Here is a 24,781-nt window from a genome sequence, read left to right as displayed (position 1 = left end):
GTTCATAAGTTCGTATTTGTCTGCAATTTAATCTATACTAATGCTACTTTGGCTATCAAGCAGTTGCAAATAGAGAAGAAGCACAGAGAGCCAATGGCTTAGGTTGGAATCAGCCTTCCATGAGGAATGACAATTATTTACGATTATGATATTATGTTTGACTAACAATGCATATAGATGCTAGTCAGGTCTAACACAAGGATAACAAAGTCTTCCATGCCTCTTAATTGAATCCACACTTTAGAGGTCCCATTTTCCCACTAAAATGGTTTGTACAAATAAATCTTGATTATGATATATTTTATACCCACCATTATAAACTTTGTTGAATAGAAAGCTAAATTTCTTGCTTGCTTGCTTGCTTTCTTACTTGCAGTGTTGAATTGCTTGTGCTATTTCAAAACCAAGATGTGGAGTCTAGTTTTAATTAAAGTGCCAATAGGATATGAAATGTGCAAGTATTATTCTGGTGTCACCCTATCATCCTTGGTCAGTCTGGCTGGTACAAGGGTCCTTGGTTGACTGTGTATGTGTGCATTAGAGTTCTTGAGACAGAACAAAATATTTCAATATATGGATATTACCTTACAGTATTGCCAACTTCTGGAACCACATAATTTTGTGAGACTGAGCTTTCATTAAAATTTTTTTTTCAAGGCCTCAAGGTTTCAGAGAATTTTACCTGAAGTGTATCTTAAATACACTAAAACCTGAAGGTGAGTAAAAACAACCCAACTTTTATTACAATATTTAAAAGTCTTTTGTATAAGCCAGTCTCATGATTTTGTATGGCTTGAGTCCTGAGTTTTAAACACTCAGGCTTCGCAATACTTGCATTTTATGTTTTTAAATAATCTCAGTGTTTGTGAATGCTATGCTACATTTCTCAAAACCGAGAAAAGACGAGCGAGACCGATATTCTGAAGGTAAAGCTAATTGCTATGAGGCAAATCCCATCCCTCTGCAGGCACAGAGGGCCCTGAATGCACGTGTGAATGAGTGGCAGAATGCTGTACAGGGGTTCTGCACACCCCATGTGTGTTGCCCTCTTTATTAAGGCACAGAGAGCTTGTATTTAACACTTGTGTTGTGTTATTCCAAGATTACTTGACTCTAATACAGCTGCACACAGCCAGGCATTGACTTCAGCCTGCAGCTCCCTGCTGTCCAGCTTCCAATATGGAGGATGACTTAGGTCCTTGCAGGTCCATCCACATCCTTACAGAATAACACCTACTGCATAGGGAGTAGAGAGGCTCCTTTTGCACTGCCATAGAGACACTTTCGGAGTGGGCCTGGGCAGGGAGAAGCCAGTCGGTCAGTGACTACTCAGGTCCATCTACCATTGCCTTGCAGAGGGGGACTATGGCACACGCAGATGCTGCTGCAGCTCTGTGACTGCCATAGTGAATACAAAGCAGCATCAAAGTCTCGGAAGGGGAGCAATAGTCATTCTTCTTGACCCTCTTGGAACACCCCTTGATGAGGCTTGTCACCCCTCCCAGATAAGGACACTAGGAAATCTACACATACTGCATCATGCAACACAACATGGCGTTTCACAGAGTATGTATCACATATCCATATGACCATGGGAAATTGACTTGCTCACTGTGCAGAACCAATAGCACTATGCCTCAGAGCTTCACTTCTCCTTCCCCATGTCTGTAGTTGTTTCTCATATCTCCCCTGACAGCCTAGTCAGGATGACTGACAGCTTAACTGACAGCTTTACCCTGATAGTTAAACTAATTCAAATTTGAAATAAGTTTAATGTCCACTAGTTCACAGGTTTGCAGCTGGAAGGTGTCAGAGGAAATTCATTCTAATTGCAAAGTATCATTTCTATTCATTTTAGTGTCAGCAATCCTAATGCTTGGATTTTGTATTTGGTTTTATGATAATGGATTGGCTGGGTTATTCTTAGAGATAGTACAATTTTTAATGTTCAGTTGCTGTCCATTAATAGTGTGTTACTTTTCCAACAAAGCTTTAACCTGTTGTCAGTGTAAAAGATATCTATACAAAACCAGTCAGGTTTGCTGCCACCCAAAATGAATAGAACTGCCAATTCCATTAGTTTCAATGGCAGTCATATGAACCATTGAGTTGCCCTTCAGAGATCCCTTGGTTTCTTCTACAATTAAAAAAAAAAAAAGAAAAAAGAAAAGCCAAGAGACAGTGATCTTCCTGATCAAACTCAAAATATATTTTACATATGGATGCAAGGGTATTTGAAAGCAGGCTGACTCTGTAGGAAACTAGATTGTTGGGAGTAGTTTTCAGAATTCAGAAATACTCACACATATTATAAACAATTCTCAAGTGCAGACATGAAAAGCCTATTTAAAAGAGCCTTCCTATTTCTTACTAGAAGAACACACAAACTGAATTCTGTGTTTACACAAAGGTTCACAATTTAGAAAATGATCTGTGAACTGAACAGGAAAAATATATCTAGTCGGGCTGGGTGAATAGATTGATAATCGGATTCACCTGATATTAATCATATATCTAGGCATTTATATTACACTTATCACTACAAGGGGAGGGATTCCTACCTGGGGATCTGCAAATCAGTGTGGCTAACTTTTGTGATTTTCATTGTGATATTTGATGCTTTTTTATTAAGATCCCAGCTACCGTTAGTTAATGATCTGCATATCTCATCTTTCATTTAAAAAATAAAAGTAAGTTTCTAGCCCTAATGGTTGCAGAGAGAAAGTTAAAAATGTGACCTCAAGGCTCAAAAACCACAAGACAAATTAAAAAATAATATTTAAAAACAAATAATCTCATGATTTGTAAGTGAATCTTATGATTCTGAGGACCTGAATCATGACTCTGAACACTTGGGGTATGTCTACACAAGCACCTACTGCATGGAAAACTGGGGTGTAAATTTAGTGCTGCACGCTAACGGTCTGTGTGAATCCTGTTGATGTGCAATTTGAATTATTTGCTTTGGTAGAATTGGTTTCAATTGTTTTTGGATGTTTTCTCTGTGAATTGTAGAGTACTTAGGGATGCACTGCAATAATATAATGGATTGTATTTGTATATTTTCTACAGCACATGGAATTATTTCTAATTAATGTTGTTATTAACTGATGACAATGTGCTTGGTGTACCAGAAAAACTAAAGACAGTCTCTGCCCCAAAAGAGTAACCTTTTGTGTTTTGCAAACGTAGGCTTCAACTTGGTTTCTGTAGCGGAATTAACCTCAACATCAGCTGTAGATATAATTCAGACACACTATAAAAATGAGTTGCTTGTAGTTTCTAAGCCACAGTCATGCCTGTGTAAATGCAGACGGTTATGCAGCAGCCAGAACTCCTCATGGGACTATGAAAAAATGTACAATATAGTAGGACTTCTGCCACCCTCTGTGCTCCAGCATTCGTGCCACTTCAGTTCCATTGGTCATAAATCCTTCGTGTCTCTGACTTTGATCGTAACTGGTCTCTGCATGTGGTGCAAGGAGATGGACGCTCACCAGACCAGTCAGAATCTGTTATACAGGGTACAATATGGTAAACTCCACTCGCCATACCTTGAGTGATATTCTGGCCCTACTGAATACAAAAGCAAAATTCCTGTGGATATCAGTGGGGTCAGGATTTCACTGTGTTGCTCTAAAGCTCTTAATAGGTGACACTGAGAACAGCACTAAAACTCAGCCATACATTACTCAGTACACACTTATATATAAGGAAAAACAGCACAAACAAGTCCATGTAGTCTGTTTATATAGCCCTGGGGATTCAGATAAAGAAAAACAAACATAACCTTTTCAGCTGTTCCTCACAAGGGAAAAAGAAAATGAAACATTTGATTATAATTGTTTTAATGAGCTGTGATTCCAAATGAAGTTGTAATGGTCTGGCTAAAATATATTCTGTTAATGAGCTTATATTTCTATCAAAATGTGCAAGATGTAAAATTCTCTGAGGATAAAGTTTAGTAGCAAGCAATTTTACTTGTTGATAAATGTCTGTTTTTTCTTTGAACAAAAGTGTGTATTTTTATTGTTAATAACAGGTGAAAGCCAGAATATTTTATCCAAAGGAACAACATTGAATCCTTGATTTTGCAAACACAAAACCCTATTGATGAGGTCTTTCAAAATCCAAACCTTGGATCTTGGCCCATTTCTAAGATTATATATAGGAAAATCACACTAGTTTATTTCTAAATTACATTAACAGCTTTAGGGATGCAGATGGAAGTGGCCATCTATGCCCAGGAGACCACAGAAGGGAAAAAGAAATCCAGGGGCTGTAATGTGTCAGTAGAAGGAAGTGAGTTGTGCTCAATGTGAATAATGTTAGCTATGCTCATTGTATCAGAAGAAGTGTGTGTGTATACATTTTTCACATTCACAGATTCATTGATTTCAAGGTCAGAAGGAACCATTTTGATCACCTAGTCTGACCTCCTTCATAACAGAGGCCATAGAATTTCACCCAACAATTCCTGCATCAAGCCCAAAAACTTGCAATGAAACTAGACTTTAATTTTTAGAATGGCACCCAGTCGTAATATAAAGGCTATGTGTAGTGGTGATTTGCATGTGATGAATTGAAGAGCCATGTGGTAAATTGAGAATGTATAGGAATGTGTGCCATCTTCTACTCTTACTCAGATCTAACTACTTCCTAATCTGGGTTTGCTCTTTTTTCTCACTCCAGCTGACTTTCATCTCTTGATGGTTTCTTCTAGCTTCATTTACTTTAGATACCTTTGTAGCACAATCAGTCAGCCCCTCATCCACCATTTAAGTAGCATTGCCTATAGATCACCACTTTTAATCAAACACCAGTCAACGAATAAAACCATTCTTATGTACAAAGAGACAGCTCATGGTTTCTGTTTCAAAAGGGAAATTAAAAATGCTTATCCATATTAACACAATGGATTTAATCTCAAACCAAACTTTAACAAAAAAGTGAAAAATAAATTTTAATTTAGAAAGACAGACTAGAAAGGAAATAAGGTATATAGTTATATAAATACAGTCACTAAACACTGAGAAGTTGTTGCTTATAATCATATAAGAATGAAATATTACAGGTGTGTTGCACAGCTAGAGAAAACCGACTACACTTCAGTATGATGTAATGGATCAGTAAGGCACAAAGAATGATCAGTTAGGTGGCTGGGCTGCTTAAGTATCTGAATCAGCATGATTGAGAAGAGGTAGCCAAATTGCAAATAATTTTGACCTTGTTTCACTGACATAGGTATTTTTGACTTCAATGTATCCCTTACTTTACGGTACCAGCTACCCAAAGTGAGAATAGACAAGCTAGACCTTGTGGCTGCAATAGGACTCACCCGGTGCCCCCCCCCCCCCGGCTCTCCTGCTGGTAATAGCTCACCTTAAGTGATCACTCTCGTTACAGTGTGTAAGGTAACACCCATTATTTCATGTTCTCTGTGTATATAAATCTCCCCACTGTATATTTCACTGAATGCATCTGATGAAGTGAGCTGTAGCTTATGAAAGCTTATGCTCAAATAAATTGGTTAGTCTCTAAGGTGCCACAAGTACTCCTTTTCTTTTTGCGAATACAGACTAACACGGCTGTTACTCTGAAACCTGACATTTACAGCCGAACTTTGTGACAACCCTTGTGCCTGAGTCACCTTATCCTTAATTATTGTCTTTTGCAGTGTTCATTCCTGTTTGTTCCTCAGCGTAGGGAACTTTGGCTTGTGGGTTTTTTATGTGTAACTTTGCGTCAAGTTCATCTTTTCCACCTGGACATCTTATCAGGGACTATTTATGGGACTTCATCCATCCTTTAAAATAAAGAACAAACTGTGCCCTGAAAGATAAAATTCTACTTAAGAATGGATAGATTCTAACAAGCTTAAATTCTGAAAGGTACATGAGATTGTCTACTCTAAACTACAGGTTGCTATGGGTACAGCTTCTGTGGCTCAGATAGGGATGGGGGCAATTATCAAGTTTTGTTTGCTTGATTTTAAGTAGGTAATTACCTGGATACTCAACAAATAAGAACACTGAAAAAAAACCCTTGTTTTCTTGTTCTCTAACTGAAGAAGAGAGGAAATAGCCATACTTGAATGCAAACCCCCTAACATTCAGATTCTTTTAGAGTAACAGCCGTGTTAGTCTGTATTCGCAAAAAGAAAAGGAGTACTTGTGGCACCTTAGAGACTAACCAATTTATTTGAGCATAAGCTTTCGTGAGCTACAGCTCACTTCATCGGATGCATACTGTGGAAACTGCAGAAGACATTATATACACAGAGACCATGAAACAATACCTTCTCCCACCCCACTCTCCTGCTGGTAATAGCTTATCTAAAGTGATCACTCTCCTTACAATGTGTATGATAATCAAGTTGGGCCATTTCCAGCACAAATCCAGGTTTTCTCACCCTCCGCCCCTTCCCCCTCCCCCCCTTTGTTAAATCACTTGTCAGATTTTTGGGGGGAGAACAGATTAATTAATGATATGATAATGGTGTTTTATTCAAGACTATTGGAAACTCACCTTAATTAATAAAAGGAGAGATCCTTTCTGCTGCAGTGCTGCAAGCTGAAGTTCATCTACTGTCATGAAGATCTTTGCTTTTTAAATATGCTCTTAGGATTGTGTGTGTGGCACTGTGTTCATGGCTTTAATCAGGAGGTTTGGTAACAAGCTGAAGATGGAAAAGTGAAGATGGGAGGGAGAACAGGACAAAATTAAAATACCATCCTGTCAGTGTCGCTAATAGTTTATGTGGGCAATGACAGAACAGTATTTTAATTTTTGTCTGGTCTCCTTGCTACTCATTTATTCCATCTCCTGCTTGTTATCAGAGTTTCGTATTAGACTTAAAGATATGACTGTATTGCCATAATAAATTTATAAGAGGATATTTAAAGAGCAAAGATTTGAGTGACACAAATGAACCTCGGTGCAGCAGAGTTTCAGAAAGGATTTTCAGAAAGATGCCACAGAAGTCAGAAATGACTGCTAGAATCTTCTTAATTTAAAAAAAAAGGAAATGCAAGAGGCACAAAGTATTTAATAAATTTAGGTTTAATTTTAAATTATCGATGTTGTTTTAAATCTTTTGTTAAAAAAAGGTTAAGAAAACTAGTTTAAAGCACATTATTGAAATGTAAGCTAGATATTTAGACACTGAAAAACTAACATGTTGGAAAAGGCACATACATTTCTAATATGTTCCTAAAGTTCTTGAATTGTTTTCAGTTCATCTTTGAAGCATGACTTAGTTCTCCCAACTGCATGAAAAGTGATTTCTAGACAGGGTCTAGAGATCCAATTTTGATGTCACTATTAAATAGGATATATCTATTTGATCAAAATGGAGAGAGACTGCTTTAAGTCAATCTCTCTGGTTCTTGTTTCTTAAAAGGGAAGGTGCTCCTATTTACCAATGACTAGTTTGCCATTTGTTTGAATTACATGGGAGAATTGTGGCTGAATCCATGGGAGAACATGGCTATTCTGTGTAAGTTAAACAAAAGTGATATCCACCAACAGGGTAACAGGGTTACCTTCACAAAGCATAAATCAGGAATTATTGAAAGGACAAGAGATGAAAAGTGCGTATGACAAGTAAAGGAAGTGAAGAGAAGGGGTGGTGGCAAGGGAGGAAATGGAGGTAGATTATTTGACTTAGAGACTCTCCTAGGGAGATCTGTGATAGGCACTTAAAGAGTAGATAAAGCTGGAGTGGATCCCCTGGATGGGGAGTGGGAAGGGAATAGGTACTAGTACTTAAGGAAGTGAAACAGCCTTACTGAATTCAAAAGAGCTACAAGAAAATAGATACTTGAGGAAAATCCACTCATCAATAGGTGAGGCTTTTTATAAATTCAGTAACTACTATTTGGTTGCGAACTGAAAGGCTGCTAAAAAGGCAGTGGAGAGGTGAGAAGAACAGAGAGGAAACAGATGCTGACAGGTACGCCATTGAGTTAGAGGGAAGATGTGGCAAACAGAAGACAAAGAAAGAAGAGAACAGTGTGGTTCCTCTGTTAGCATCATGAAAAGGGACTTCCAAATACCTTCAAATCACTCCAGCTTCTCCATTTCTGTCTCTCTTCAAGCTGAGGAGTGGAGGCCCAGTGACTCAGCTGGGGACCTAGAACATGTGATCTGTGACTCCATGCTGAGACAGTAACTTTCCATGCACATGGGCTGAGGATATAAATGGAGACTGTGAAATCATCCCTTTGCCTTTTACTGCTCCACATCTCTGGACTCTGATTTCGAACAGAGAGAGTTTTACACAATGGACTGAGGACTCCAATCTTTTGGATGTACCAGAAAGACTTATTATTTAACATTACTGCTATTATCCTGATCTACAGACTCTGAAATCAACTGTTATGTATATGATTCATTTTAACCTTTGAATAACTGTTCTTTTCTTTTTTTAAAAATAAATCTTTAGTTAGTTTACTAAAGATTGACTGAAGTGTAGTATTTGGTAAGATGCTAAAGTACATATTGACCTGAGATGGGTGTCTGGTTCTTTGGAACTGAAAGAACCTAATATATGTGATTTCTGGTTTTAATAATAATTTATCACATACATCTGGTTTGTCTTGGTGATGCCTGAGGGGCTAGGTGAAGTCTTATGATAGGATACACCACTAGTCTGGGGTAAATGCCCTGTATTCTGGCAGTCTGACCTGAGATTGGCGCTCTAAGCTGTGTTGCATACCAGGCAGTGTGACAATAAGATAAGACAGCATTGCAACACATTGCTGTTAGTTTATTATCCTGAAAATATTCATATTGCACATTCAATTGCCTTCATCCTGTGGTCATTATAGTGGGAAAAAAGAGGATTTTACATGCATTGAAATTCTGCCCTATAGATATGACAAGGCCTGGTATTTCTGTATCCATAGTTACAATATGTAAAGATGCTGATGATAGTGAAACCTGATATACTTAAAATCACTTCTCCTGATTAGGGATGAGAAAACTAATGCTGAAGTTTGTGGCATTCAAACACTGAATGAAATCCTGGCCCCTCTGAAGTCAACGTCAAAATTTCCTTTTTGGGTCAAGATTTCACCCTGTGGGTTAAGAAAATCAATATGAACTGAAGCATTGTGAGGCTTGGGTTACACTTAGACACTCTGAAATAAAGGAGTACAGAGTAAGGCAAGAGAAAAATTATAATGAAAATAATAATGTAATGTAATATCAGTGTATTAAATATATTACATACAAGTCACCAACTTCTGCCAGCCTAACTTTTAGGGGCTGCTAGTACCTAGCTCAGTCTTCCTTTTAACTGGAAAAACATGCCGTTTTAAAGTTCTTGGGCCTTGAAAAAAACATGCATTTAATTTTTTTTTTTAAAGGGTGCATAAATTCTTAGTTTTGTGACCCCAGGAAAGAATCAGTGTTTGCAAAGCCTTGAACTCCAGGAAGTTTGCCTATCCCTACTCTCAACCCCATCCTATGATGACCTGACAGCTTTAATAAGGCTGATATTGGTGGCAGGTGAGCCACTGAGAGGTCAACTTTGGCTGAAGTCCAGCACTTGATCCTGGTTCCAGGTCTCTGTATCTGATTAAAATCGAGTCAGGAACAAACCAAGCTGGAAAGAATGTTTAAGCATTTTAGGTTGAAGCTAAGGTTCTGCAGCTGTCACCAGACTTTTCAAAGTTGTAAGACAATCATGGTGCATTACACAACATTGCAGCACTGTGCTGTAGCCATGAGTATAATGCTCAAGTATTCTCTGTGGCTTGGCCTGTTCTTGTCTTATAGAGTTAAGCCAGATCATTGGCTTGATTTGGCTCAGCCGTACCTTTAAAGTTTCTGGCTTGAACAACTCCAGTGGAGAAAACCAGATGCAACTTGTAACAGCATGGAAAGTCTAGGGACTCTGGAATATGTACTTTTCTTGAAAAAACAAACAAGCCTGTTTTCTGTATTAAAAAAATTATTTCAGAAAGACTATTTACCTTTTTAAAAAATAGATTAGGTATGACTTGTCAGGGATGTAATTAGTATGTGATGATATGACATTATCTGATTAAAATATGATATTTGTTGCAATCACTGTTATATATTGGCAACAAATCATGTACAAAATGTGGCATGTAAGATGTCTATGAAAAGATTATGATTTTCTGGTTATGATTATGTTATCTGTATTCATATATCATTTTTGTATTTGAAGTTATGAATATTGGCTCTATACCTGGATTTCAAATGTTTGCTCCTGGGGTAATGCAAGGTTGTTAGCCTGCACATCCACAAAGTTGTTAGCCTGCACATCTTGGAGGGACTATTCAAATTAAGTGGTTCATCAAGAAACACTTAACTGACAATGAATGGACCACGGGAAACGCCCATCTACACTGAATGGACTGTCTTGCAAATGTGCTGTCTGAAGCATAGGTAATAGCTTCCTGCAATGACTAGGAAAAATGCATGGATATGTGACTTGTCCATGTGACTCTAACCACCATCTTGTTACTGTACTTTCCCACAGTAAGAACAATGGGATTCCCTCGACATGGCAGAAGATATAAAAGGCCCTGGAAACTACTCTATTTTGCCTCTTTCCATCCCAAACCTCTGGACTATGGACTTATATTAATGGGAGCATTCTAACCAATGGACTGAGGACCTTCCAATGATTTGGAAGCAGTCAGAGGTTTGACTTAAGCCAGCAGTTTATTCCATCACTGCTATAAGCGTGAATCAAGAACTTTACAATTACTGTATGTATTTGATTCCTTTAACCAATTTTAACTCTCACCTTTCTTTCTTTCTTTCTTTCTTTCTTTCTTTCTTTCTTTCTTTCTTTCTTTCTTTCTTTCTTTCTTTCTTTCTTTCTTTCTTTCTATAAACCTTTAGATTTTAGATACTAAAAAATGGCATCAGCGAGATTTTTGGGTAAGATCTAAGTTATATATTGACCTGGTGTGTGGCTGGTCCTTTGGGATCAGAAGAACCTTTTGTTTGAAGAGATTGGTTTTAAAGAACCATTCATCTCTAAGTCTGGTGTTTTTGGTGGCAATACAAGGACTGGAATGCCTAAGGAAACTGCTTTTATGACTTCTTGTTAGCCAATATGGTGAAACAGAAGTTTACTTTTGTTGCTGGTTTGGTATATTCTTTGGAGGATTAGCCACTAGTCTTGGGGTGTATCAGATGTTTGTCCTGAATTTGGCATTCACAGTTGTGACCCAAGAAGGCACAGTTACAGATGGCCAAACTGATCCTTGGGAAACTAATGGTGCTGTACTGGGGATAAATTTAATCCACTGCGTATGACAGATGGATATGTACACTAATTTTACTTACTGGAAAATGAATGTGGCAAGTGATATGTAAATACACTATTTGTTCATTTCTGCCTAATTCTACCTCCAATATATAATGCTTATTCCACACACTTATCTCTAATAACGGAGAATGATTTTTTAAATTCAGTTTAGCTTGGTGTTTGCTAATGATATTCAAGTTTAAGCTTTGCAGGTTAAAAATAAATCCTAGACAACCCGACTTGCACATTTTGGATATAACAGCTGATCGATTGTTCAGAAGCAATGCTGGCTCAGATTTCTCATTTATTAAAACCCACACAACAGGCTACACAGTATATTAATTTTTAAATGAATTGTACCATATGGCTTCTAATCCATGGCCCAAACCACATGCCAGTACACATTATACTTTTTCTTGTCTGTGATAGCCACTTTAACACTTGTGCGTGTTTCACCTTTTTGAGTGTGGTGAAAAAGAAGCAAGATCAGAGACTAGTTAAACTGTAGATATTATGTTCACTGCATTATTTTGCACTATTGGGCAGTTGCAACTTTTGCTTCTTACAAAATATACTTTGGATAAGCAGAATCAACACCTTGAATATAAAATATCAGAGTCTGTAGTGTACACAGAGACTCAGTAAGTCAACCAAGGTAGCACAGAGCAGAACTGAAAATAAAATTGTCTAAGGCCCCATGTTCATAGAAAACTACTTCTCCAATGTGGTATTCCACAGGGTACAAAAGTATATCTGTAATTTCACTTCACTTGCTCACCAAATGTAAAACCAAAAAGAGCAATGCAACTGCTTAAGTATAAAATAAATCATAAGGAGCATTTGTAGCACAGCAACATATCATTATCTGTATTAACATAATTACTGGCCCACAGTACCACTGTAACTAACACTAAATCAGTGTACCTTTATGCATGATCTAGGGATGGAGGAGAAATGCTCATAGAGATCTTTGAAACATCGAACAAATACTTGTGACTGTCTGATAGAAGTTCAGTATACTAAAGTACAACATGAAGGAGACACTTATACGTTACTAGAATCTGACCTAGAAAGTTAGGCCAAAGCTTTCAAACTTGGGTGACAAAAGTTAGCCACCTAGGTTCTTATTTAGATATGTAAATAAAAGCTGTTTTTTCCCCCTTCAGAACTGCTGTTAGTGTTCAGGCCCAAGTTTCAGAATTTTGGCCTTAATAACTCTGTAGAATTTCTTATGACCCTGTAAAAGTGTCTGCACCACCCCAGGAATATATGGCTATTCCTGAATAGGTATGTTTTCATTTTCTATATATTCTTATTCTTGTGGAAATTTGCTACAATACCACTTGAGTGAAAAGTTACTGACTTTCTTCATAGAAACAGGTCCTAGAGAATGGGCAGGCAGAAATGCCAGAAGGAATAGAAGTGATTATATCTCAACAAATAAGGATTGGAAATAATACCAACATAAGAGAAGGGTTGGGGGGCTGGGGGAATGGAAAGAGCTGGGCTTCACTGTATAAAGAGAGAGTCGCTGCCTGGAAGAGGGTGACTGATAGACTTCAGGCAAATGAGGGAGGCTGGAATCACCAAGGAACAACTAGGATCTGAGATGCTGCTAATGATCTTTTTAGAATGCAGCTACCAGACTTTGACATTGTACTTATATCTTCATGTCCTGTAGTGGTGCAGCTCTCCATAGCTTGTCTCTGCACAAGTTAAAAAGTAACTGGTTACTGTAAATTCTTGTGGGACTGTAAGCTGTATAAGCAAACGCATGAAAGAGACCATACCATTACAAAAACAACGAGGAGTCCTTGTGGCATCTTAGAGACTAACAAATTTATTTGGGCATAAGCTTTTGTGGGCTAAAACCCACTTCATCAGATGCATGGAGTGAAAAATACAGTAAGCAGTGTATATATTATAGCACATGAAAAGATAGGAGTTGCCTTACCAAGTGGGGGGTCAGTGCAAACAAGGACAATTCAATTAAGGTGGAAGTGGCCTATTCTCAACAGTTGACAAGAAGGGGTGAATATCAGAGGGAAAATTACTTTTCCAACCTCAGCCTGGACCAGTCCACACAAGAGATCCACTTCCTGGACACTACAGTGCAAATAAGCGATGGTCATATAAACACCACCCTATACCAGAAACCTATTGACCGCTATACTTACCTATATTCCTCCAGCTTTCATCCAGACCACATCACACGATCCATCGTCTACACCAAGCTCTAAGATACAACCACATTTGCTCCAATCCCTCAGACAGAAACAAACACCTACAAGATCTCGATCAAGCATTCTTAAAACTACAATACAGATTGACAGAGCCAGAAGGGTACCCAGAAGTCACCTACTACAGGACAGGCCCAACAAAGAAAGTAACAGAATGCCACTAGCCATCACTTACAGCCCCCAACTAAAACCTCTCCAGCGCATCATCAAGGACTTACAACCTATCCTGAAGGATGATCCCTCACTCTCACAGACCTTGGAAGACAGGCCAGTCCTTGCTTACAGACAGCCCCCCAACCTGAAGCAAATACTCACCAGCAGCTACACACCACACAACAAAAACACTAACCCAGGAACCAATCCCTGCAACAAACCCTGTTGCCAACTCTGTCTGCATATCTATTCAAGGGACACCATCATAGGAGCTAACCACATCAGCCACACTATCAGGGGCTCATTCACCTGCACATTTACCAATGTGATATATGCCATCATGTGCCAGTAATGCCCCTCTGCCAACCAGACAGTCTCTACACAAAAGAATAAATGGACACAAATCAGACATCAAGAATTGTAACATTCAGAAACCAGTAGGAGAACACTTCAATCTCCCTGGACACTCAATAACAGACTTAAAAATAGCAATTCTTCAAAAAAAAAAAATTCAAAAACAGACTTCAATGAGAAACTGCAGAACTAGAATTAATTTTCAACTGGACACCATCAAATTAGGCCTGAATAAAGACTGGGAGTGGATGGATCACTACAAAAAGTAATTTTCCCTCTGTTGATACTCACCCCTTCTTGTCAACTGTTGGGAATGGGTGACGTCCACCTTGATTGCATTGGCCTCATTAGTACTACAAAAGTAATTTTCCCTCTGATATTCACCCCTTCTTGTCAACTGTTGAGAATAGGCCACTTCCACCTTAATTGAATTGTCCTCATTAGCACTGACCCCCTCACTTGGTAAGGCAACTCCCATCTTTTCATGTGCTGTAATATATATACTGCTTACTGTATTTTTCACTCCATGCATCTGATGAAGTGGGTTTTAGCCCACAAAAGCTTATGCCCAAATAAATTTGTTAGTCTCTAAGGTGCCAAAAGGACTCCTCGTTGTTTTTGCTGATACAGACTAACACAGCTACCACTTTGAAACTATACCAATACATTAACTGATGGTGAAAAATCTCACAATTTTAGTAATTTTCACTGCTTCCCAGCAGCATAAAATTAAAAATGCATTGGGCTGAAACAGTAAATTAAATTCCAATGAAATGTATTGGACTTATGCCGTGAATTAAAAAAAAAAAATCAAATGCTGTATCAAATCTTGCTTTCTAAGGGTTAGATTGAGCATTTGCTCAAAGCCTCAAGTATAGGGTAGCATGTTAATGTGCCATCCCAGGAGGAGCACCATGAAGTAATATGCCTTCTCCGTGCTTTGGCGGTGTGTGCGTGTGTGTGTGTGTGTGAGAGAGAGAGAGAGAGAGAGAGAGAGAGAGAGAGAATAATTTGCTACAGCTCTTACCAGATATAGTGTATTTCCCCCATTTGTCCAGCTCAGCTAGGCTATCAGATTGGGATAGAGGACCCAAGATCTGCCCACTCCCTGATCCTCTTTACCTTCTCCTTACTCTTACTCGTGTGTGTGTGTGTATGTGTGTTTTCTTCTGTCTAGGAATTTCTATTGCCCCTATTGCTGTATCATCCAGGCACCATATCCATAAATTAGGAAACATCAGTTCACTACCGCTGTCTTTCCCTATCCCTAGAGTGGCTGCAGTATGCAAACTGAGATTCACATGGTATGGAGCCTGGCCAGTTGGAGAGGAAGAAGAGTTGGGAATCAGCTCCTGTACACCATGTTCTCCTCTCTGGGCAGTGTAACTTTCTGTGCTAAATGCATCTCAAAGTAACTGCTAATGCAAGCAGCAATAATTATCCCTCTACTATCTTTATGCAAATTGTGAGTAGTGATGCCAGAACTTGGAAGGTGGAGGCACCTCTATGACTCTATCCAGTGGATCCTCTGCCCTCACTGTCAGGCCAAGTCCCCTGCCTGCTCCATATCTTGACCAGTCTCACTTGTGAGGGGAGAGTCATGTTTAAGATCTTACTGCTCCTAAAAGGTGGCATTTGCTCAGTTTGTGTCTCTAGATTCAGTTTTAGTGAAAGAACTTGTGCATATAGTGGGCCCATTAAAAATGGATGTTTACCATCAGTATTTGCTGTATTTCCTACACTTCATGGGAAACATTGCAGCTATCAAGGTAAAAGTAATTACACTTAGCAAGAATTCGATGGTGCACACTCTATATTCTGTGACATTAGGGTTTGCACTCTGTTGGTGTAAGACCCTTTTGATCACAGAATTAGAGACACTGAATGATGAAGAATAGACTATGGTTAACATTCTCAAAAGTGCCTAAGTGGCTTAGAAACCTAAGGCCCTGAGCCTCAAAGATATTATACACCGAACTCTAATTAATTTAAATGGAAATGAGGTGCGTACAAACCTTTAAAAATGTGACTCTATGTCTAATTTTCAAAAACACCTAAGTCAATTCTATTGGGACACAGGCTCTTAAGTGATGTAGGTGCTTTTGAAAATTTTCCCCTATATATGTTCCAAAGAACAAACTCAGCACTGATTTGTGATATGTCCTGTAGCTTAATTTCAGATGTTGAAATGTAACAGTGCTTGCTTTTTGTCTCAGCATGCTCTTCAGCATTGGGTGATACTTTTTCAAGCAATGCAAATGTCTCAATGTCAGAAGTACCTTCAAAAATTAGACCCTGCATTTTTAAGGAGAGTGCACTTGGCATTAAACAGACTTTTCCAGCTAATGAATTTCTCAAGTTACAAGAATAATGGCCTTTTTAATCTTAGCAAGAGTAATTAAACAGACGTTTGTTATTAATGATATTGTTAATGGCAGCAGATATTGAATTTTCACTGTAGACGTTATACTGTTTTACAATGATATTTTATTACCTTTTTTTGAGGGTTAGATTAACTTGATTTAAAAATGTACTATATCTTTTTCCTGGTGGTAAATGTATTGATTTCTTTCTGTGCATAGAACCAAGGGCTTACATTTTGTTTTGCCCCCAAGGGACTCTCCTACCTTCCTTCACATTATCTAGGCACGCTGACTTGATGACCATCTTGCCAGTAAAAGAGCGCTAGACCCTCCTCCTAGCCCATGCAGTGTTGCTCCTGAATTGGCTACAAGGGTTGGTGCAGAGAGCTGTAACCTACTGTTAAGTGTGTGGTATGAGTTTCCTTGTGTGCCTGATCCACAGAAGATGTGAGTCTAATACAGCAGCAATGACAATGGCTGGTTCTTTAGCTCAGGCTGTAGAATCTCAAGTGTTTTAGCTCTGAATGTCCTTGTTTCAATTCCTTGTGTCAACCAAGATGGCAGCCATCATAGCTCCCCTAACCCCAACCTCTTCCTTTTTTGGCTGAACATGCTCCCTCCCTAGCACTTCCAGCCCCTGCGAGCCAGGGAGATAGGAACCATGTTTGAGTCACATTGAAATTCCTTGGGCTAGAATGTTGTGCTAATATATGATTGTCAGGCTGGCCTCTACTTGGCTTTAGCTACAACCCTGAATTGGGGACACTGCAAAGCTATGCTGTCCCAAAGTTCCCTGCCATGCATACCTAGCATGATGCACCATAAGGGGTGCAAAGCATTCTCCCTCACATGGCCGCCCGACTCTGCTGGCTGTTGTGGAGTGGGAGGCTATCGGGAGGGAGTTCCAGTGTGCAGGAGTGTGAAAAGACTGCAGTTGTAGCTGGCTCCATAGGTGCAAGTGGGGAAGGCTTCTTCTGCCCCTCACTTCCCTCCCTTGTGCATGTGCACAGCAGTTAGGGCTGTGTATAAAATAGTCTTTTGTCTTCTTTGCATAAAATGCTGTATCATTATTAGAATTTATGGTAGCTCCTTGCTCTCTCTGCAGTTTCACAAAGCCTTATGCTTTGTTTAAAGCAAAACTACTAACATAATTCACTTATTGCAGTCTGATCATCCTGCTATTCCTTGTCACTATTTATTAATTATATGAGCGATGATAAATAAAATGAGTAAGGGCTTATAGCAATGTGGTATTCTGAGCCCTTTGTGATGGGAAGAAGTTTAAACGTGGAATCATTTTTCCATGAAAGGAAGGGTTTTCTGGGCAATGCTTGGGAGCAACTTTCACAGTGACATGGGACCCTGTTTAAGTCCTTCTGCTTTTCAAAACTTTATTTCTCCTGTGAAAAATGTTTGAGTAAAAGCTTTAAAAAACAAAACAAAACAAACAAACATACCCCCCCCCCCACTAAAAACTCAGGCAACCTCTAGAGACTATGGTTTGTCTGCTTTGGGATCTTGTCTGTCAGTGTATGCTTTCCAAGCTCTCATGTGTCTGTGAATTCCACTTTACACCTTTCATTCATTCTGACTCTACATTTTCTCATCAAGAACTCAGTTTCCTGATCTCAGCTCTGGGGCTGTTTTTATCACATGGTTAACTTCCCTTTTCTCTTCTCCCAAATATTGCATACAGTCATTACATTAAAGAAAGGAGGGGGGGAAGGGGCGGACAAAACAAAAACTGGCATCAGTTCCTAATTTTCCTTGCTCTGTCAAGATTAGGCTAGTGCTTCTGAGTAATTCAGTCTCATTTTCTCAAGGGAGTAGGCTTGAAATAATCCAATGTTTATTTTTATACAAATTCTCACAGTCTATGATGTTTCAGTAACTTCCTGGGATGTTTCTAGTTTTTTTCATAGGCCAAAAGGCCATTCTCAGAGGTAGCTCCTTCATGTAAACCTAAAAATGGCACTTTCCCACATTACATTTTATCAGGAAGTTTAAAGTTCAGTAGTCTCTCTCTCTCTCTCTCTCACACACACACACACATGAAAGTGAAAAGAAAAAAAAATTAAAGGGCTATTCCAGTTCTGGTGAGAGTTGCAGCCCAATCATTCAATTTCAGTATAGTGACTGAGGATAGTAAGTGATGATAAGGAACTAGGTGATCAAAATGTACATACACACATAAACCACAAAATTCAGTTCTATGTTAAAAGGAAAAATTTTTAGGGCCTCATGCGGCCACCCTTACATGGATAGTACTTTAATGTACTGCTCAGAGTGAGTAAGGATTAGCACTCTAAGGGTGAGATTTTCAGAAGTGCTGATCTTTGGCTTAATTCTGCTTCCACTGAAGTTGACCGTAATACTCCCATTGACATCAATAGGAATGGACCTAGGCCAGTGCTGAGCACTTTTAAAAATCCCAACCCTAGCTTATCAAAGGCCTGATCCTGAAACCCATATTTACTGATGTGAATACTCCTCCTGAAGTCTGTGGGTGTACTTGTGTGAATAAGGATCAGCCAAATGAGTAATGATGCAGGATCAAGCCATAACTCTGCTCCATTTCTTTTACTTGTCCTTTGTGCAAGAGCTCAATCAGTGTGAGACCATATTCTAAATAAAATGTTGCCTACATTTGCAAAGTTTCAACCCTGGTTGCTTGATTACTTATTTCCTGCCCCAGGGACTCTTGCTGTTAGGATTGTTGTTAAACAAAACTGGCTGGCTGGCATTGTGTTCTGACAAACAATTAACACCTTTGTAAGCTGATGAGTGGAATGGGTTTAGCCTGACAATTTATCCTTAACCTTCAAGTTTTAAAGAACACCAAAATCTGACAGAGATTTTCTGTGCCTGTAAACCCAGTCTTTCCTGGTGAGTTCAAAATAATTTGGAAATATAATTTAAAGGAAAAAGTTCTGCTGTTTTAAGGCACTCAAGAAATCTAAAGGCCTATGAGTCAATGACTGCTATCTGAGATTGTTTTATTATAGACACCTATTGTAAAACAGGTCACCTAGCAGAATGGTAGCAAGACACACCTGGTTGAATTAGCTGGGTTTAATATTTTTTCTCCTGGAGACGTCTCTGCACCTCTTCTCACTCTGTCATTTGAAGGGTGGAGAAAGGCCCGGGGTTATTAGAGATAATGAACACATCCTCCACAAAAAAGGGGAGATATGAAGGTGGAGGAATAGGGAGCATGATCTCTAGTGTCCAATTCTAAAATCACCATGTGCTGATGGAACTCATGGTGTGGCAATGACTGAGCTTCAGAGGAGGCTTGTCATCATTGCTCACTCTCCCAGCTAAAGACAGAATTGGAAAGAGTGACGACTAACCAGAGACAGTCCACAAGGCAGCAGCATAGCCAAAACAACCCTACCATCCAGCTTAGTGTCTTCCATAACATTCTTCTGTGTAAAGCTGGAAATGGAAGATAAATGGGCAGCAAAGAACTTCCAGAACAATACTGTAAAAACAACAGAAAGATAGAAAAGGATGTTGTTTGTTCAGCTTGGGAAAAAATGTAACAGTTTCTCAGTCTGTTTAGATTTACTTCTCTTTCCTGAGACCTAGAAAGTAGTTAGAGCTGCCATCTTGGAATCTATAAATACCACAAGGAAAATGAACGATTGCTTAAAAACCATGGAGGTGGCCACTATATAAAAGCATAGATAGATAGAATTACCATTCTAAATCCTATTGTATTTGCATAACCTGAGATTAAAATGGCAGCCCCTAGGTTCAGTGAACTTTAGTGTAATAATCTGTCTAATCTCTTCTTCATTCAAGCATTTCTAAAACAACTAAGCATAAAGCCTTATTTGGGCTTTACTAAAAAAAAAACCCCAAAACCCAGAGGCCTCAGTTGGAATGACATAATGAAGAAATATTATTGCATTATTGGGTTTCGCCCTTTCATCTAAATTAGCATAATTGACTCACAACATGTTGCTGATATTCAACGTCCTCAGATGGATTATTAATTGTTGAGAAAAAATATTTTGAATTGCAATGAGCTATATTGTAACAATCAGCGCAAACCAAAAACTATTATTCCTGTTCCATGGAAAATTCCAAAATAGAAAAAATAATTGTTCCAAAACTGAACAGAAAATGAAATTTATAAATTTACCACAGAATGGACATTTCAAAATTTTGTTTTGAAAAAATCAAAATTACATTTTGTTATGAACTTTTCAAAATGTTTCTGAGGAGCTCGGGCAGCCTGCCAAGTCTGGAGCTGGGCAGCTTGGGGAGCCTGTACACTCAGGGAATCCCACAGCTAGGAACCTGGAGCCACAAGGAGCCACAAGCCCAGGAGATGGGGCTCCCAGGGTTTCCAGGCTCATGGCTTCCCGCCAGGTTGGCTGCCAAGGAGTCAGGTAGGCAAGCTGGCAGGAAACCAGGCAGGCTTCCATCATAAAACTGCCTGGTTTTTGTCAGAATTTCGTGAAGTGCTCATTACATTCCCACAGAACATTTTCAATTCCAATGAACTGGCATTTTCTGATGGAAAAACATTCCATCAGAAAATTTCCGACTAGCTCTAGTAACAATCAGACTTGGCATGCTGTGTTATAGAATGGTTCCAGTGCTGGAACTGCACCACCATGTTGCAGACCCATGTTTTGTTACTTAACCAGAGCAATCCAAGGCAGTGAGTGTATTCAACGCTAGTATTACTGATTCTGTTTGTCTAAAACACTGCCATGATATGGTGGTCCAAATAAATCTGGGTCCTTTGCAATTCCCTTCTTATTGCCATGCATTCACATGCCTACAATGCTAATTTCATGAGGTAATATACGGTCTTATATTTCCCAGGTATACACTTCCTCACTCCAAACTCTCCTACGCATTTGTTGATTCACCCAAACATCAGCCAAGACATTCTTCAGCATCCATGAAGAGACCTATAAAAAGCGTAAGTGTTTTGCCACACAGTCATTGTTCTTGTGTTTTCATTTGATCAAAATAGAACTGTTCATCTGGTAAAAACTATACTGTAAATTTTTTTTTTCTTTCTGGAATGGGAGTAAAGTGCCTAGTTTATTTCTGATCCAACTATCAGCATGTAAAATAAAAGCAGCCGTAGCTCCTTAGAAATGTGAACAAAGAGCCATTTCCAGTTGTTCTCTTTGGCAGGACTTGAGATCAGTAATTTCCTGAAAGATAATTATGAATAAATTCAAAAGTAATTATAGCAGAAACCTTCTCTTCACGCATAAGCAGTTGTGTTTATAATAGTTTAAGAGACTCTCATTGCATTGGTCACTGAGGAAACAAGCATCTGCACTTGATTTGGCTGATGTTTTTGTAAAAGGAAAAAAAGCCATTAGAAAAGAACGCTGGCATCCACACGCATGCCCAGACCTTGCAGATTTTTTGTTTCCCAGAGCTCGGAAAGCAGCCCTGCTTTGGGAACAAACTGAAAGGTTTGGCTGCAATTGAAGAGTCCTTCGTTGTCAGCTTTGCAAGTGGAACTGTGTAAGGCATTTCCCACCATTAAACTGTTTACTTTTTGCCATGTTTGGATAAAAGAAAAAGGAAATTCTCTCTGGAGTGTTTGTGAGCCTCTTTATGCACTTTCCCCCCTCAACTCTACCATTCTTAAAGAGATTCCTAAAGCTGATATCCTCCTCCTCTACTCTTTATGTCATGCTCTTAATATATGAATAATAGAATGGTGATTTCTTGTGAGTTAAAAAGCATCCACAACTATTATTTGTATTATGGTGCCTCCCGCTGAAATCAGGTCCTGTTATGACAGGCCATTATAAACACAGAGAAGGACAGAGAAGTCCTACTCTGAAAAGGTTGCAATGAAAATGAACAAGACAAAGAGTGAAAGGGATATTATTTTCCCCATATTACAGATGGGGAGGAGAAGCATACTGAAATTAAGTGATTTGACCACAGGAAATCTGTAACAGAAGAATCAAACCCAGATCTTCTGAGTCCTAATCCACGGCTTTATCTAAGACCATGCTCCTGCTCCTCTCTGCTGCCTACTTAGAAAAATAGGCATCTTGCATCAGCGACTTCTAATAACTATTATACCTCTGAGTGAAACTTGCAAAAGTGCCTTTAAAAGTGTATCAGCAAAACCTAATTTTTATTTTTATTTCATTTTTTTAGTGCTGATACTAAACTTTAATAACTAGGGCATCCTTCCACAATTTTTTTTTCCTGATGCCTGACAATAATGGCTCAGTAATTACTGAACTAATGTTATCAATTCCAACAGATATCACATTTATTAAACAGAAAATGCTATGTTGCTGTTCATCAGTTAGAAATGTGTATAATTGAAACATGAAAATGAAGTCTGTAAGAATGTGTGATTCATCATGAATTCTGCAAGCCCTACACTAACTCTCTTCTCCTTTTCTTAATTAAACTGTCAGATGGAAAACTTATAATTAATGGAACAGCATATTTTGTAGGAATTCTTTCCTACCCCTATGCAAGCACAATTCAGCAGAAATGTGACACGGATTTCGCATGAGCGGATGGGGCATCCTCAACCTTTAGACTTATTAAGCAGAAATTCAGCTGTCCTACAGAACAATTTTCAGCCCATTCCATTGGGATTTGCCGTGAAGAACCCAAATGAGGCTTGAGACTTCATTATCCTACAGTACACTTTCCATTCTTCCTGCCTACCAATCCCAAGTCACAAAAAACTCACTATACATGCCTACTGAAAACATTGAACATTAATTAAATTAATCCAGTGCAGGATGAACAGCTTTATTGCTATTCTCTGTTTGGAATCCTGTTCACAACAGAAATACAAACATGATTTTGTATGCCTGTATTCAGGATGGTTAATGGTTTAAGCTAGACTTTCTGGAACCACAGGTTCAAATGTTGGCAAGCTTGGCTCAACCCTTCATTCTTTCTTGGTAGTTAAAATGAGTACCATGCATTTCACACTGTGTATCTGCCTTTCAGATGATACCATATAAACTAAAGCAAAGTCCTGGTCTCCTCTATATGGACATGAAAGATACAATGACACTTTTCCAAGGAGGTTTGCTTGTTGCTGTGTGCTAGCTGCAACGTTCCACCTCAGAGGTGGCTGCATGTCAGTGGTGCTTTGTATAAAACATTTTGGGGGGATGCTTCCAGATCAAAAGTCCTACATATAAATTTAACATTAACAAGAGTGATATCTGCAATAATATAGTGCCTTTTATCCAAGAATCTCAAAGGTGTTTATAAAATTAATTAAACCTCACAATCCCTGCAAGATTGCAAGTAGCAGTACTCCCATTTTACAGACAGGGAAAGTGAGATCAATACCACACAGCAAATCAATTTAAGATTTGGAAACAGAAGAACCAGGTCTCCTGATTCCCAGTCCCTGACTAGCAACTGGAACATGCTCATCCCTGATAATTATGCTTATTATTGTTTTAATATATCACAATGGCATTGCACTAGATCACACAGAGGAATGCCAGCATCACATGTGTGAGCTGGGAAGCACATACAATGCAGTAAGAGTTTTTTTCTTCTGCAGAAAGTTCCTCCTTTTGCAACATCAAAGCCACAAGATTTCCATATGCTTTTTTACATTTTATGTCTGATTACAACTGTTTTCACTTTAATGCCAAAAGAGAATACCTAAACCGTGGAGCAGAGGAAGACACAGGGGTTTGTGGGCTCTTGCAGCTGCCAAATAGAGCAGCTGTATTGCTGTGGGTGCTTGAGAAACAAATTAAAAACACATGGGGTGACAAAAAATGTATGTAATATAAGATTGGCACAGTGAATGTCGCCACAGTGTGAAACTAGGCAGACCATAGGAGGCTGGCACCAAGGACCCGTGCAGACAAAATGCAGTCATGGTGCCCCAAAGATAAATTTAACATTAGCCCTGAGCAAAATAGCCTCACTGTGATCCTGACTGTGTCCCCTGCATGGTGGTAAATGTCAGGGAAAAGGAAAAAAAAAGAGAGCCTAATTTGCATGACTTAATTTTGCAGCAAATCGTTATTGTAAGTTATGCCCTGACTTTTTGGGTGACATAGGTCAAAAGCTATGAAACCGGAGAGAAAGCAGAACTCTTGGTCTTAGCCACAGTGGATATAATAGACTGAAAGAGTACATTGTAACAATCCTGAGACTGGTCCTGTTAAATATCCCTGAACCAAGTCCTAAAAGGGCCTATGTATTCACCATCTGCAGAAATATTTTCAGCCAGTCACTGAGAACTTTTCTTTAGGCAGACACATGCCAGTTCACGCATTAGTTTGTCTCAATTACACATATGAAACTGGGGGAAGCTTGTCTTCCATGGTCCTGTAGTCTAGAGAAGACACCAAAGGCAGAAGTGTTACCTCTGTGGGAAG

Source organism: Lepidochelys olivacea (assembly GCF_965140295.1).
Source record: "Lepidochelys olivacea isolate rLepOli2 genome assembly, chromosome: 5".
Classification (NCBI taxonomy): Eukaryota; Metazoa; Chordata; order Testudines; family Cheloniidae; genus Lepidochelys; species Lepidochelys olivacea.
This window is presented reverse-complemented; position numbering follows the sequence as displayed.